General features: G+C 47.5%; 1 protein-coding gene across 5 annotated transcripts in view; it reads left to right on the forward strand.

Annotated features, from left to right (window-relative positions):
- The window catches only part of FAM168A (family with sequence similarity 168 member A), a 188,735-nt gene that overhangs the window by 30,149 nt on the left and 145,269 nt on the right, over positions 1–13,317 (forward strand). For all 5 annotated transcript variants that reach the window (XM_082219587.1, XM_082219584.1, XM_082219588.1 and 2 more), the window contains exon 2: positions 3,595–3,692. The gene's annotated coding sequence lies outside the window, so the exon portion shown is untranslated. The remainder of the gene's footprint in view (positions 1–3,594; positions 3,693–13,317) is intronic.

Consider the following 13,317-nt stretch of genomic DNA (forward strand, 5'->3'; position numbering starts at 1 on the left):
GTATTGCTGTCTCTCCACTGGAAGAGGAAATAACCTTCCAGCAGGCATGGGGGAAGAATAGATTGAGAAGAGGTGTGTTGTGTGTGTGTGTGTGTGTGTGTGTGTGTGTGTGCACGCGAGCATGCATGCCAGCTAGTTTAACAGATTTTAACATCAGCCTCTGCCATGAATTATTTGATGGGGAGACACTTGCCCATTTCACTTCATCTTATTCTTAGCTCTCATAAAAGCATAGGTTTCCATTCCTGTGTTAGTGATGAACCTTCATTCCGACAAGAAAAAAAAGGAAGCTCTGAAAAAAAGGCATTTTTCTGCCACCCATTAACATATGAAGCATAGCTACTGACAGGCACCACAGGCTATTTTTACGTTCTTATGTAAGCTAGGAAAAAAGGTCTGTTTGTGGCACAAGAAAATCCCTCCTCTGAAAAGGAGACTCTTTCCCCTGGTGACACAAGAGTTGGGTGATGGATCGAGATGTGCAAGGGATAGTTGTAGTGTGCGTGATGGGGCTGAGATTAGAGGCTTAGGTGAGCAGTGCCACTCAGCTCTCTGGAGATGGTCTAGGCTCTCCTTCTCTTTGGCCTGGTTATTTTTGTTTTGTCTTTATGAGTGCCTTCAGATTATGTGTTTATGTGATTAATGTTGAATGCAGCCACCTTTGTGTCCTTTCTGGTGAGCTTTGATGGGGCGTTTGGCTGGCTGCTGCTAGGAATAGCATGTTGGACTAAATGAACATTGGTCTGAGACTGCAAGGCTATATGGAATCATCCCCCCAGGCCCTGAGTTGGAAAATGTCTGGAGTTGCTGAGCATCACCTAGAACCTGGGTGGCCAGAGTTGCAAAATCAACTTGGAGTCACCTGCTGAAGACTTCATAAGGCTAAGAAACAGAAGACATGGAACTTCTCCCTGTGAGCCATCTCACAAACCTTTCTCCTGTGAGTGGCGCTGTGGTCTAAACCATTGAGCCTCTTGGGCTTGCCGATCAGAAGGTCGGCAGTTTGAATCCCCGCGATGGGGTGAGCTCCTGTCACTCTGTCCCAGCTTCTGTCAACCTAGCAGTCTGAAAGCATGCCAGTGCAAGTAGATAAATAGGTACCACTCTGGCGGGAAGGTAAACAGCATTTCCGTGTGCTCTGGTTTCCGTCACAGTGTCCCGTTGCTCCTGAAGCGGTTTAGTCCTGCTGACTGCATGACCCGGAAAGCTGTCTGTGGACAAACGCCGGCTCCCTTGGCCTGAAAGTGAGATGAGTGCTGCAACCCCATAGTTACCTTTGACTGGACTTAACCGTCCAGGGGTCCTTTACCTTTACCTTTTACCTTTTACCTTTCTCCTGCTGCTGGTACCACCTCTGCTCTCCTAATGAATCCTCCTTCACTTCTTAATCCATTCTTGATGGTGTTATTTGTAGCCCATTCTGTCAGTGTTCCTCAGCAGACCTTTTGTAGCTTGATCAAACACCAACTGATTGATCTCCTTTGGCAACTAGATCCCTGTCCATGTATCCTAATTCATGCCCACCTCTGTGCTTTTGCATGTGTTCTCTCTTTCACTGCAATGGACCCGGCTACATATTCAAATATGTAACCTTAAACTACAGGAAACAGAGCAGGAGTGACAGCTTATGCATTACTTCATGATCTTTCACATAAACTTTCATCTGAGCCACTTAGTACTGGGCTGTTCCGGCAGTTTGTTCCAAGAGTCTTGAATGTGAGCCTGTGTCCCTAGTTGCCTTCGCAAATGTGTGTGCGCATTTGTGAAACAACCTTAATAAAACGAAGTTGAATAACGTTAGAGATGGCGTTCTGAAATTAGGAATGCAACTTGGAATGAAGGTGCCTGAAGGGAAATATGCCAAGACATCACAGAGGGTTGATATGATGGTGTTTGCCCAGGCTGCTGCCTGTGTTTACGTTACTCCTTGAAAATGTTGTTTGGCAGTTTGTGTGCATGTGCGTGATTTGGATTTTGGGAAGTCTTTGGACTGTCAACAATACAGTACCTGGAGTCTGGGATGCGGGTAGCGCTGTGGTCTAAACACTGAGCCTCTTGGGCTTGCTGATCGGAAGTTCAACAGTTCAAATCCCCGCGACAGAGTAAGCTCCCATTGCTCTGTCCCAGCTCCTGCCAACCTAGCAGTTTGAAAGCACACCAGTGCAAGTAGATAAATAGTTACTGCATCGGCGGGAAGGTAAACAGCGTTTCCATGCATTTTGGTTTCCATCACGGTGTCCTGTTGCTCCAGAAGCAGTTTAGTCCTGCTGGCCACATGACCCGGAAAGCTGTCTGTGGACAAATGCTGGGTCCCTTGGCCTGAAAGCGAGCTGAGCGCCGCAACCCCATAGTCGCCCCTGACTGGACATAACTGTCCAGGGGTCCTTTACCTTTTTTTACCTAGAGTCTGTTAGTGCAGGTGCTGTGATTTATCTTTGTCCCATGTTAAGCTTTTTTTTTTGTTAATAGCTGAGATCTGCCCCACTGCACTCCTATCCGAGAATATCTCTTTTATTTTCCATAACATATTCATTTTACTGGAGTTAGTTCTGGAGATAATTTGGTTGGGTGAATAGTGTGGTGCTTTTTTAGTAGCCTTGATTTTGAGGCTGAAGATAAACGTGGGTTTGAAAGCAAGTGATCTTGACCAGGCTGCTTCTTTGATGCCTAATGAACTTTCCATCAAAGTTTATTTCCACCCCCCACCTCCCGGACATTTTTTGTTTTGCAGGATCTTCTATGATACTGCTTTTATATGGGAATTTGGGAAGCTGCTACTGGGCTGTCACCAACTGGTCAAAGTCTTTTTGAAAATAAGTTTAAAAAAAATACTTGCAAGGTTCTCTTGCTTTTAGCAGTTGTATAAGAAATTCCGCGGCTGATGCTTTTCCCAGTGTGGAGATTCAGTCATGAGAAAAGTTTTTTGGCTATATGGGGAAATAAGCTGGTAATGCTACAACTAAAAGGCATCAAACTGCTCAAGATGGTTCATGTCAGATGCTGCCTGGTTTTGAAGAAAGACTCTGTGTCAGGGAACTGCCATCAGTGCCGGAGGGAGAGAGCAAAATCCAGAGGGATTCCGGGGAGCGTCCCGGGATTGGGAGAGGCAGCCCATCTTCTGGGGAAGAGAATCAGCGTAGCACCAGTGGAGAAGGGGGGCAGATGGGGCAAGCGGCGAGGCGGTCCCATGACTCCTTGCCGGGGACCTGCGGGGAGAGTAGGGGTCCTCCGCTGCCTACGCCCTCCTTGCGCAGAAGGCTTTCGCGCAGAGAGAGTAGGAGGAGACTAGGCGTCAAAGAGCTTCTTTGCTGGAAGAAGTTTAAGAAACGCCCACTGACGGATTCTGCCAGCGATTGAGACAGCCATGGGTGAGTGGCTGTCCGGACAGAAAAGGTTCACTCAGGCGACCCAGCCAGATGTTTGCTGACGGTTTGCTTACGCATGAGCAACCCCTAGAACCACTACACTCTGCTTCATGCTTTTGCTGTTATCTACACTGTTAGGTAAATTTAACCAATCGCTCTTCACAGGGCCATGTCTTGCAGCAAGTTATGGGCGTGTTTTCACCTCTTCCTTTGTTGTTTGCTGTTTTAGAGTTGTGGAATGCTGTGAAGACTTCCCTGGCCCCACAGTCATAGACGAAATACGTTTGGAACTATTTTCAGCTGAAGGATATCTTTCATCTATAAAAGGTACCAAACTTTATCCTTACTGCCTCAACAGACTTCATCTTTGTTCGGAATTTCAACCAGTTTTTCCTTCAGATCCTAAACCACACAATAGAACGTATATCTGCTGAGAAGGGCTTTGTAAAACTCTGGTATTAACTGGGCACTTTGCAGAGATTTTGAGATTATAATATGCAATAAGATTAAAACATTTTAAGAACCTAAGACGAGCCGGACTGATGTCCAAGGCCTGTCTAGTTCAGCATCCTATTTTCATGGTGCTCAACCAGGTGCCTACAAGGCAAGTCGGACAGGACAGCTCTCTTGCCACTTGTGACTCTCAGCAACTGGTATTCAGATGCATACTGTCTCCAAAAGTGGTTATAGAACGTAACCAGCATGGCTAGTAGCCATCAATAGCCCTCTCTTCCGTGATTTTTTTCTTAAAAATATAAAGTGATGTAGAAACGAAATGAAAAACAGTAACAATCTTCTTTTAAAGCCATCTAAGTTGGTGGCACTGTGGTCTAAACCACAGAGCCTAGGGCTTGCCGATCGGAAGGTCGGCAGTTCGAATCCCCACGACGGGGTGAGCTCCCGTTGCTCGGTCCCTGCTCCTGCCAACCTAGCAGTTCGAAAGCACACCAGCGCAAGTAGATAAGTAGGTACCGCTCTGGCAGGAAGGTAAACAGCATTTCTGTGCACTGCTCTGGTTCGCCAGAAGCGGCTTAATCATGCTGGCCACATGACCCAGAAATACTGTCTGTGGACAAACGCCGGCTCCCTCGGCCAGTAAAGTGAGATGAGCGCCGCAACCGCAGAGTCGTTCGCGACTGGACTTAACTGTCAGGAGTCCTTTACCTTTACCTTTATGTCCGTGGCCAGCAGTGCCCCCAGTAGGAGTGAGTTCCATAGTTTGGACTATGTGCTGCTCAAATAAGTACTTTATTTTATCTTGTCTTGAATATTTCAACATGCAGCTTCTTTGGATGTCCAGGAGTCCTGTTGTTAAGAGAAAAGAAGAAAAACTCTGTCCGTTTATTTCAGGATTTTGAAAAATGAGGGTTATATAAAAACACAAAAATACATAACATAGTGACAAACAAACAAAAATAGCCCACCCCCATTTTAAAAGGCCACAGATTGTTTAATTATCCAAAGGCCTGGCAGAAGAGAAATGTTTTTGCCTGGCACCTAAATATATTTCACTTCTTGGTTCTTTTGTGAAGCTCAGGAGACCATTCTCTGTGAATTTGAGATTTTGAATCTGTGAACTGAATTGAGCGTCGTTATCTTTCTATGGTTGGAGAAGACCTTTTGCCCAGGGACGGGCCTGTTGTAGATCTTTTGCTCAGCAGCTCACAGATGCAACGGAGACAGCCTTCATGTTGAGAAGGAATTGTCTACATTGTGTTTAAAGGTAAAGGGACCCCTGACCGTTAGGTCCAGTTGCGGACGACTCTGGGGTTGCGGCACTCATTTCGCTTTACTGGCCGAGGGAGCCGGCATACAGCTTCCGGGTCATGTGGCCAGCATGACTAAGCTGCTTCTGGCAAACCAGAGCAGCGCACGGAAACGCCACTACATTGTGTTTAGGAAACATAAAAGAGAAGATGGCCTAGGCTGGTGGGTGACTTGGCATGAAATAAATAAATGGGTTAGGATCACAAAGTGAACCAGGGGAAGCTGGCAGAGGGTCTTCTCGGTAGTGGCGCCCGCCCTGTGGAACACCCTTCCATCAGATATCAAAGAGATTAAACAACTACCTGACATTTAGAGGACATCTGAAGGCAGCCCTGTTCAGGGCAGTTTTTAATGTGTGACATTTTAATGTATTTTTTATCTTTGTTGGAAGCAGCCCAGAGTGGCTGCGGAGGCCCAGCCAAATGTGCGGGGTATAAATAATAAATTATTATTATTAGTATTATTTATTTGGAAAAGAACAGGAAGCCAGTGGAGCAGCAGCTAGACCACTGGTCTCTACTGGGGGATTTTGACACTTGCTGCTAGGCAGATGGTTGAACATTGTATCCTAGAACTTCATGTATGGGAGAAGTAGGGAACCAGTGTTCCTCCAGACATTGCTGGACTCCAGTTTCTATCAGCCTCTGCCAACATATCCAGTGATCAGGGATTAACGGGAGCTGTGGTCCAGCCATGTCTGGAGGGCCACAGGTTTCCCACCCCTGATTCATGGCTTTCTGGTGCCCAGGCTTTTCTCTTTAGCTCTGCAGGGAAAATGACTTCAGCTTAGCTCATCTGTTTGCTCTTCAGATCTTGCTCCTGAGCCTCTGTAGATCACGTGATTTGGTAGCTACTGCTCAGCGTGAAACCAAACCCTCTGAAGCAGCACCGTCCTTTCTCTATGTGGCTTTTGAGCAATTTGCTTTGTGATTTTTTCCTTCTCTTTTGAAAACGAAACATTTGAAGCATAAGATTGTCTGATGGGTTTTGGCAAGGATTGGGAGAAGAGCGCGGTCAGTCCAAAACTTGAGTACATAAATATCTTCTCAAATCTAGTGCAGAATGAAGGATGCCGAGAGACCTTATTGAATAGAGCCTGGTGGGTGACCAGCTTAGTGATTTCCTATTTCCTGGAAAAGTGCAGCAGGCTTCTCAGCAGTGGGAAATCTTTAAGTGGCTGGGATGAGATTAGAACAAGAGGTTTGCTCGCTTGTACCTGCTTTTTCATGGTGCCTTCCCACTGAGCATGTCCTACATAGTTCTGCCTTCAAAAGCCTGGCTGGAAGTAGCAGCTCTTTATTTCTGATGTATAATTTACTGTGTTTTTCCTGGCGCGCCAGCCTTGTTTGTATTGGTAAGTGTGTGTTCTCTGCGTACAGCCTGCTGACAATTTTGTAGGCTGAACATGCTGTGCTTGAATATACCTGGGTCTTTGTGAAGTGCTTTTGAATCACAAAGTTGAGTTAATAAGCTGGGTCGTCTTAGCCCATAAACGCTTCCTGTTTCCATTGGCCTTACTTTTGTTAAATAGATACCAAAGTTGCAAGTCTGGTTTCCTTCAGGATAGTCCCATGGACATTGTATGTCAGCGCTATCTTGGTTAAAAAAGGAAAAAAACCAACAACCCACGAATTCTCTAAAATGAAATCCAAAGCCAGCCTCAGAACAAGGTTTTGGGGCTCCTTATAGCTTGTCATTCTTGTTTTGTGGCGTCTTTTAATGCCAGGCTGTCATGAAATCTGAAAGTTTCTGAGCCACTACAAATTATTGTGATTAAGTGCCTCCTCCAGACATGCCCCATAAATGCTGTGGGTCAAAGAAACAAGCCTTTGTTATTTAGTAAGAGGCAAATTAAGATTTCAGCTTTCTTGGCAAGTCCTAATTTAAATTTTAGACAGCTTACGTGGGAGAGCCACTGAGATGCGTTGCCTGAGAAAGACAAGCAAATGTGGCAGTGCCTGTGAGAGAGATGAGCGAATGCTGAAGCTTGAGTCAAGGGTGGGGAACCTTGTCCCATCTGAGGGGCACATTCCTTTCCAAGGAAGCTTCTGGGGGCCGTATGCCTGTAGTGGGCAGAGGCAAAAAGTTGGTAGGGGCTGTGATTTGTACAGTAGACTGTATTGCAGCCATGCGTAATTCAGGTTTCTACACCCGCCCACCTCTTTTCATCAAGGCAAGCAAGAACCACTATCACGTTATGAGAATACATTCTTGCCTGGCAAAAGCACCTGAAGATGTGGAAAATGACCTTTGTGGCCTCGGGACACTTCCAAGGCCTGACTAGAGAGGCCTGCATTTGGCCCCTAGGCCTGAGGTTTTCCACTGCTGTATCAGTAAATAAACCTCCTGTCTGGGAGCAAAACAGTAGAGCGGGCAGGAAAGACTTTTGGAATGTTCTTGGCATCTTCTGTGGATTTTTAGATTGCTCTTTAGGGCCACGTTTTGACCTGGGTTGGCATTCCCATCACTTAAGTGCTTTGGAGGCAGGTGCAGGTAGGTAAAGGTAAAGGACCCCTGGGTGGTTAGGTCCAGTCAATGGCAACTATGGAGTTGCAGTGCTCGTCTCGCTTTCAGGCTGAGGGAGCCGGTGTTTGTCCACAGGCAGCTTTCCTGGTCGTGTGGCCTGCAGGACTAAACCACTTCTGGCGCAACGGGAAGCCAGAGCGCACGGAAATGCCATTTACCTTCCTGCTGCAGCAGTACCTATTTATCTACTTGCACTGGCATGCTTTCAAACTGCTAGGTTGGCAGGAGCTGGGACAGAGTGATGGGAGCTCACCCCATCACTGGGATTTGAACCACCAAAGCTCTGATTGGCAAGCCCAAGAGGCTCAGTGGTTTAGACCACAGCTCCACCCACGCTGTGCATGCTCACGCAGGCAGACACAGCACCTAACTTACTCCCACGTTGGAGAAGGCAGGATAAACTAAATACTCTCTCATAATGTATTTTTTTTTAAATAGGTAAGACACTAAGGGATATAAAACAGGAATCATCTCCAGACTTACCTCTGTGGGAAATTGTGTTCTTCCTGATCCTTTTATCAGGAAATGCTGGGGATTGAACCTGCATGCAAAGCTTTGCCATTGACTCATGGTCCAGCCAAGAAGGCTTATGGCCTCTTCACACACACACACACACACACACATACACACACACACCATGCAACAGCACATCCATCTTTTATTCCACAGGGAAATGAGGCCAATCCCAGCTTTTGGGTTTGAGTACTCCTGTCACATATCTGTGAGCACCCCCCCCCCCATTTTTTAGCTATACGTGTAAAGAATTTTAGGTATCCGCCTTAATGTGTGCAGCAACCTTAACGATTTGTGTTAGGATATTTTGGGAGGTGTGTGAAAGAGACGGAGCAGGTAAACTGTTTAAGCTCAGGGTGGATCAGAATACACTTTGCTCAAAGGTGGACTTTGAGGGGAGGCTTAAGAAGAGAGAAAGGAAGGCTGCTGTAAAGAGACTGGAATTAAAGGCCGAGACAACGGGCGGAATCTGAAGTAAGCAAGAAGGGATGTAAGGGGAAGGAAGGGGCACAGAGGTGGAGAGGCTTAAAAGTAAGCTGATGGGGAATGACACGATCATAGCAGGAGCAGTAGAGAGGTGAGCTCAGAGGCATTCTGTATGGATTAGAGATGTGGGAAAGGCAGGGGGGAAGACCAGGCAGAAGAGGATGTTGCAGTGGCAGAGTCAAGAAGAAGTCTGAGTGAGGAAAAGGATCCAGCAACATGAGCAGATTTCCGAGAAAGTTTGGGCTGGAGGAAACGTTTCAGATCTCTGGGTTCCAACAAGAACTTGTAAGATGCTAGGAAGGAAGAAGGCATTTAGGGCCCTTATAAGGCCCAGGCCCTTATTTGGAACAAACTTTTGGGGAAGTGTGGGAAGTGTTCTGCCATTGCTTCCCTGTTCCAGGTGGTTAATGTGCTTTAAAATGTCCTCAAGCAGTCGGTGGCAATTTAAATTTTTATTCCTTTTTTTCCTTTTTTCCTTTGTTGGGGTGGGTGGGTGGGATGGATAGTTGGTTGGGGATAAATTTTAGTATAATTGCTCTGTTTCTTTTTGTTGTTGTTGTTTTATTGGTTCTGTATGGTTTGTGTTTTGTTTTTAAGGGGTGGGATCAGGGCTGCCTGGGAGTGGCTCCCCAGCCAACACGATGGCTGGGACAAGTTCCACAGGGGGGGAAGCAATGGGACATCCGATCTCGGTGATCATGGGCAGGAGGCGGAGTTACGCTAAGACCAGACCATGTCATTACCGAGGAGGCAGGTTTAGTCGTTGTTTGAAAACTATCCCTGCCTCCGGGTCTGGCCTTGACCGGATGGATACTGGAATCAACAGGGGAAACCCACATGACCTGAAAGTGTTGCTGTGCAATGCCAGGTCAATGATGAATAAAACCACTGCCATCCACGAACTGATTGTGGATGGAGGATTTGACCTGGCATGTGTGACAGAGACCTGGTTGGAGGAAGCAGACGGGTCTGTCCTTGCCGCTGCTTGCCCACCAGGTTTCTCTTACGCACAGCAACCCAGGTCATGTGGGCGGGGAGGGGGGGTTGCAGTGATTTTTAGGAAGTCACTAGCTTGCACCAGGCGTCCTACTGGGAAGATCCAGTTCTCTGAGTGCATGTTCTGGAAGTTGGGCAATAGGGGCAGTACAGGATTCCTTTTGGTGTACTGACCTCCCCGCTGCACCAAGGATTCCCTGTCCGAGCTGCTTCAGGTCGTGGCGGATTTTCTCCTGGAGACACCTAGTTTGGTTGTCCTAGGGGATTTTAACATCCATGCTGACACGACCTTACAAGGGGCTGCTTGGGACTTTGTGGAAAGCATGGCCTCCATGGGGCTGTCCCTGAATAGGTTTGGCCCAACTCATAGTCATGGACATGCCTTAGACCTGGTGTTCACCTCTAGTGACGTGGATGATCTGACACTAAGTAAAAGTGAAACAAAAGAAGTGCCATGGTCAGATCACTTCCTGGTGCAACTGGACTTCTCCGCGACCCTTCCCCTCTGCAGGGAGGTGGGACCAATTTGGATGTTCCGCCCGCGCCACTTAATGGATCCAAATGGTTTCCAGAGAGTGGTAGGGGATGCTTTATCCCATGTTGATGGCCTTTCAGCTGATTCCCTGGTGGCCCGCTGGAATGCGGAGTTAACCAGGGCTATCGACTGTCTGGCTCCGAAGCGCCCTCTCCGATTGCATGGAGACCAGACAGCCCCGTGGTTTTCTTCGTAGCTGAGGGCGATGAAACAATCGCTGAGACGGCTAGAGCGTTGGTGGCAGAAAACTCACTCCGAATCTGACCGGACACAGGTTAGAGCTCAACGTCGAGCCTACCAAGTGGCGATAGCGACGGCGAAGAAGATTTTCTTCACTGCCTCTATTGCATCTGCAGAAAATAGTAGCAGGAGACTCTTTCAGGTGGTTCACAATTTAACGGAACCACCTTTACCACCGGGGCCTTGTAAAGACCCCAAGATCTCCTGCAATGATTTTGCTAAGTTTTTTGCAGATAAAATCACTCATATTCGGAAGGAGCTAGACACCACCGTGGGAGCAGGGCCGGGGCGGGAGAGTGCTAGAGCTCTGTCTGGTCAAGTTGCATGGAATCAATTTCAATCCGTTACTCCCGAGGATATGGACAGGCTGCTTGGACGCGTGAAACCAACCACCTGTCTCCTTGATCCTTGCCCATCCTGGCTAATAAAAGCAAGCCGGGAAGGGCTGGGCGATGGGCTCTGCGGGGTGGTGAATGCTTCCCTCTATGAGGGAACATTCCCAGATCCGCTGAAAGAGGCGGTCATTAAACCGCTTCTTAAAAAACCATCTTTAGATCTGGCCAGTATGGCCAACTATCGCCCGGTCTCAAATCTTCCATTCTTGGGCAAGGTGATTGAGCGCGTGGTTGCTGAACAACTCCAGGCACGCCTGGAGGATGCGGACCATTTGGATCCCTTCCAATCGGGATTCAGGCCTCACCATGGGACTGAAACTGCCTTGGTCGCGCTGGTTGATGATCTCCGACGAGCTAGGGACAAAGGTGAGAGTTGTTTCTTGGTTCTGCTGGATCTCTCAGCGGCCTTTGATACAATTGACCATAACATCCTTCTGGACCGTCTAGAGGGGCTGGGAGCTGGGGGCATTGTCATACAGTGGTTTCGCTCCTTCCTCCTGGGCCGTGTTCAGAAAGTGGTGGTGGGGGATGAGTGTTCAGACCCCTGGGCCCTCACTAGTGGGGTGCCTCAGGGTTCTGTCCTCTCCCCCGTGCTATTTAACATCTATATGAAGCCGCTGGGAGAGATCATCAGGGGGTTTGGACTGGCTCCACCTTTTCCCCAGCAGTACATTGGAAGACAACAACATCCTGTTTTGCATTCCAGCCATCTGGAGCTGGCTTTTGCCTTGGTGCTTTTTCCCAACATGTCCATCAATATGCAGATGATACCCAGCTCTACCTCTCTTTCAAATCAGAACCAGTGAAGGCGGTGAAGGTCCTGTGTGAGTGCCTGGAGGCGGTTGGAGGATGGATGGCGGCTAATGGATTGAAATTGAATCCTGACAAGACTGAAGTACTTTTTTGGGGGACAGGGGGCGGGCTGGTGTGGAGGACTCCCTGGTCCTGAATAGGGTAACTGTGCCCCTGAAGGACCAGGTGCGCAGCCTGGGAGTCATTTTGGACTCACAGCTGTCCATGGAGGCACAGGTCAATTGTGTGTCCAGGGCAGCTGTCTACCAACTCCACCTGGTACGCAGGCTGAGACCCTACCTGCCCGCGGACTGTCTCGCCAGAGTGGTGCATGCTCTAGTTATCTCCCGCTTGGACTACTGCAATGCGCTCTACGTGGGGCTACCTTTGAAGGTGACTCGGAAACTACAACTAATCCAGAATGCGGCAGCTAGACTGGTGACTGGGGGCGGCCGCCAAGACCACATAACACCGGTCTTGAAAGACCTACATTGGCTCCCAGTACGTTTCCGAGCACAATTCAAAGTGCTGGTGTTGACCTTTAAAGCCCTAAACAGCCTCGGCCCAGTATACCTGAAGGAGCGTCTCCACCCCCATCGTTCTGCCCGGACGCTGAGGTCCAGCGCCGAGGGCCTTCTGGCGGTTCCCTCATTGCGAGAAGCAAAGCTACAGGGAACCAGGCAGAGGGCCTTCTCGGTAGTGGCGCCCGCCCATCAGATGTCAAAGCGATAAATAACTACCTGACATTTAGAAGACATCTTAAGGCAGCCCTGTTCAGGGAAGTTTTTTATCTGTGATATTTTACTGTATTTTTGGTTTCTATGGAAGCCGCCCAGAGTGGCCGGGGAAACCCAGCCAGATGGGCGGGGTACAAATAATAAATTATTATTATTATTATTATTATTATTATTATTATTATTATTATTATTGAACCGGTTCAGGACAGAAGGAAGATCTGTGGTATGGTATGAATGGTGCCAATACTAAAGGAATACCATTGCTTTTGGTTGATTACTACAACAAAATGAAGAGATGCATTCTTTCTAAATTGCCCTTCTTCAGAAAGTGCCCAGGGCAATGCACATCAAACTTATGAACAAAGCATAATAAAACAGCACTAAAATGCATGCATGCATTCTATCTGTATTAGATCAGTTAAAACAGAAATACATACAGTGATAAATAAGAAGTGTATTCCTCACCAGCAAACTGCAAAATCATGGGCAGCTGTTGTCAGTCGGTGCCTGCTAACCAACAGTACCCAGTCATTTCCAACTGATTCCTTTCCAGCTAAATGAGCCCAGTCTTGCCAACCTTCAAACTCAATTGTCCAATGGCTCTGGAAGTCCATCTGTCTCAGGCCCACACCTCTTAACTCAAGTTAGTTGGAGAGACTGAGCTTGGGGTACAATGTACATGCACAGCAAGGATTAATTCCATCCCCCTTTAACCACTGGATGTAAAACAAGAGGTTTAGTGCTAAACCAGAAAAGTATCTAGAAGAGCTGATTTTCATGAGACTCAGTTCAGTGGAGTTTCGTGGCGCATGTCTTAGTAGATCAGGAACATTCTGAAATAAATTTTCTAACCATTATGCATTCCATATAGTAGATGAGATAGTCTTTGAAATTCCTCTCTATTTTTAAGCCTTAGGGCTTTTCGGTGTAATTTCCACTGTCAGTTCAACATTCTTAATTGTTGT

The sequence above is a fragment of the Podarcis vaucheri genome (assembly GCF_965113315.1).
Source record: "Podarcis vaucheri genome assembly, chromosome: 4".
In the NCBI taxonomy this organism is placed as follows: domain Eukaryota; kingdom Metazoa; phylum Chordata; class Lepidosauria; order Squamata; family Lacertidae; genus Podarcis; species Podarcis vaucheri.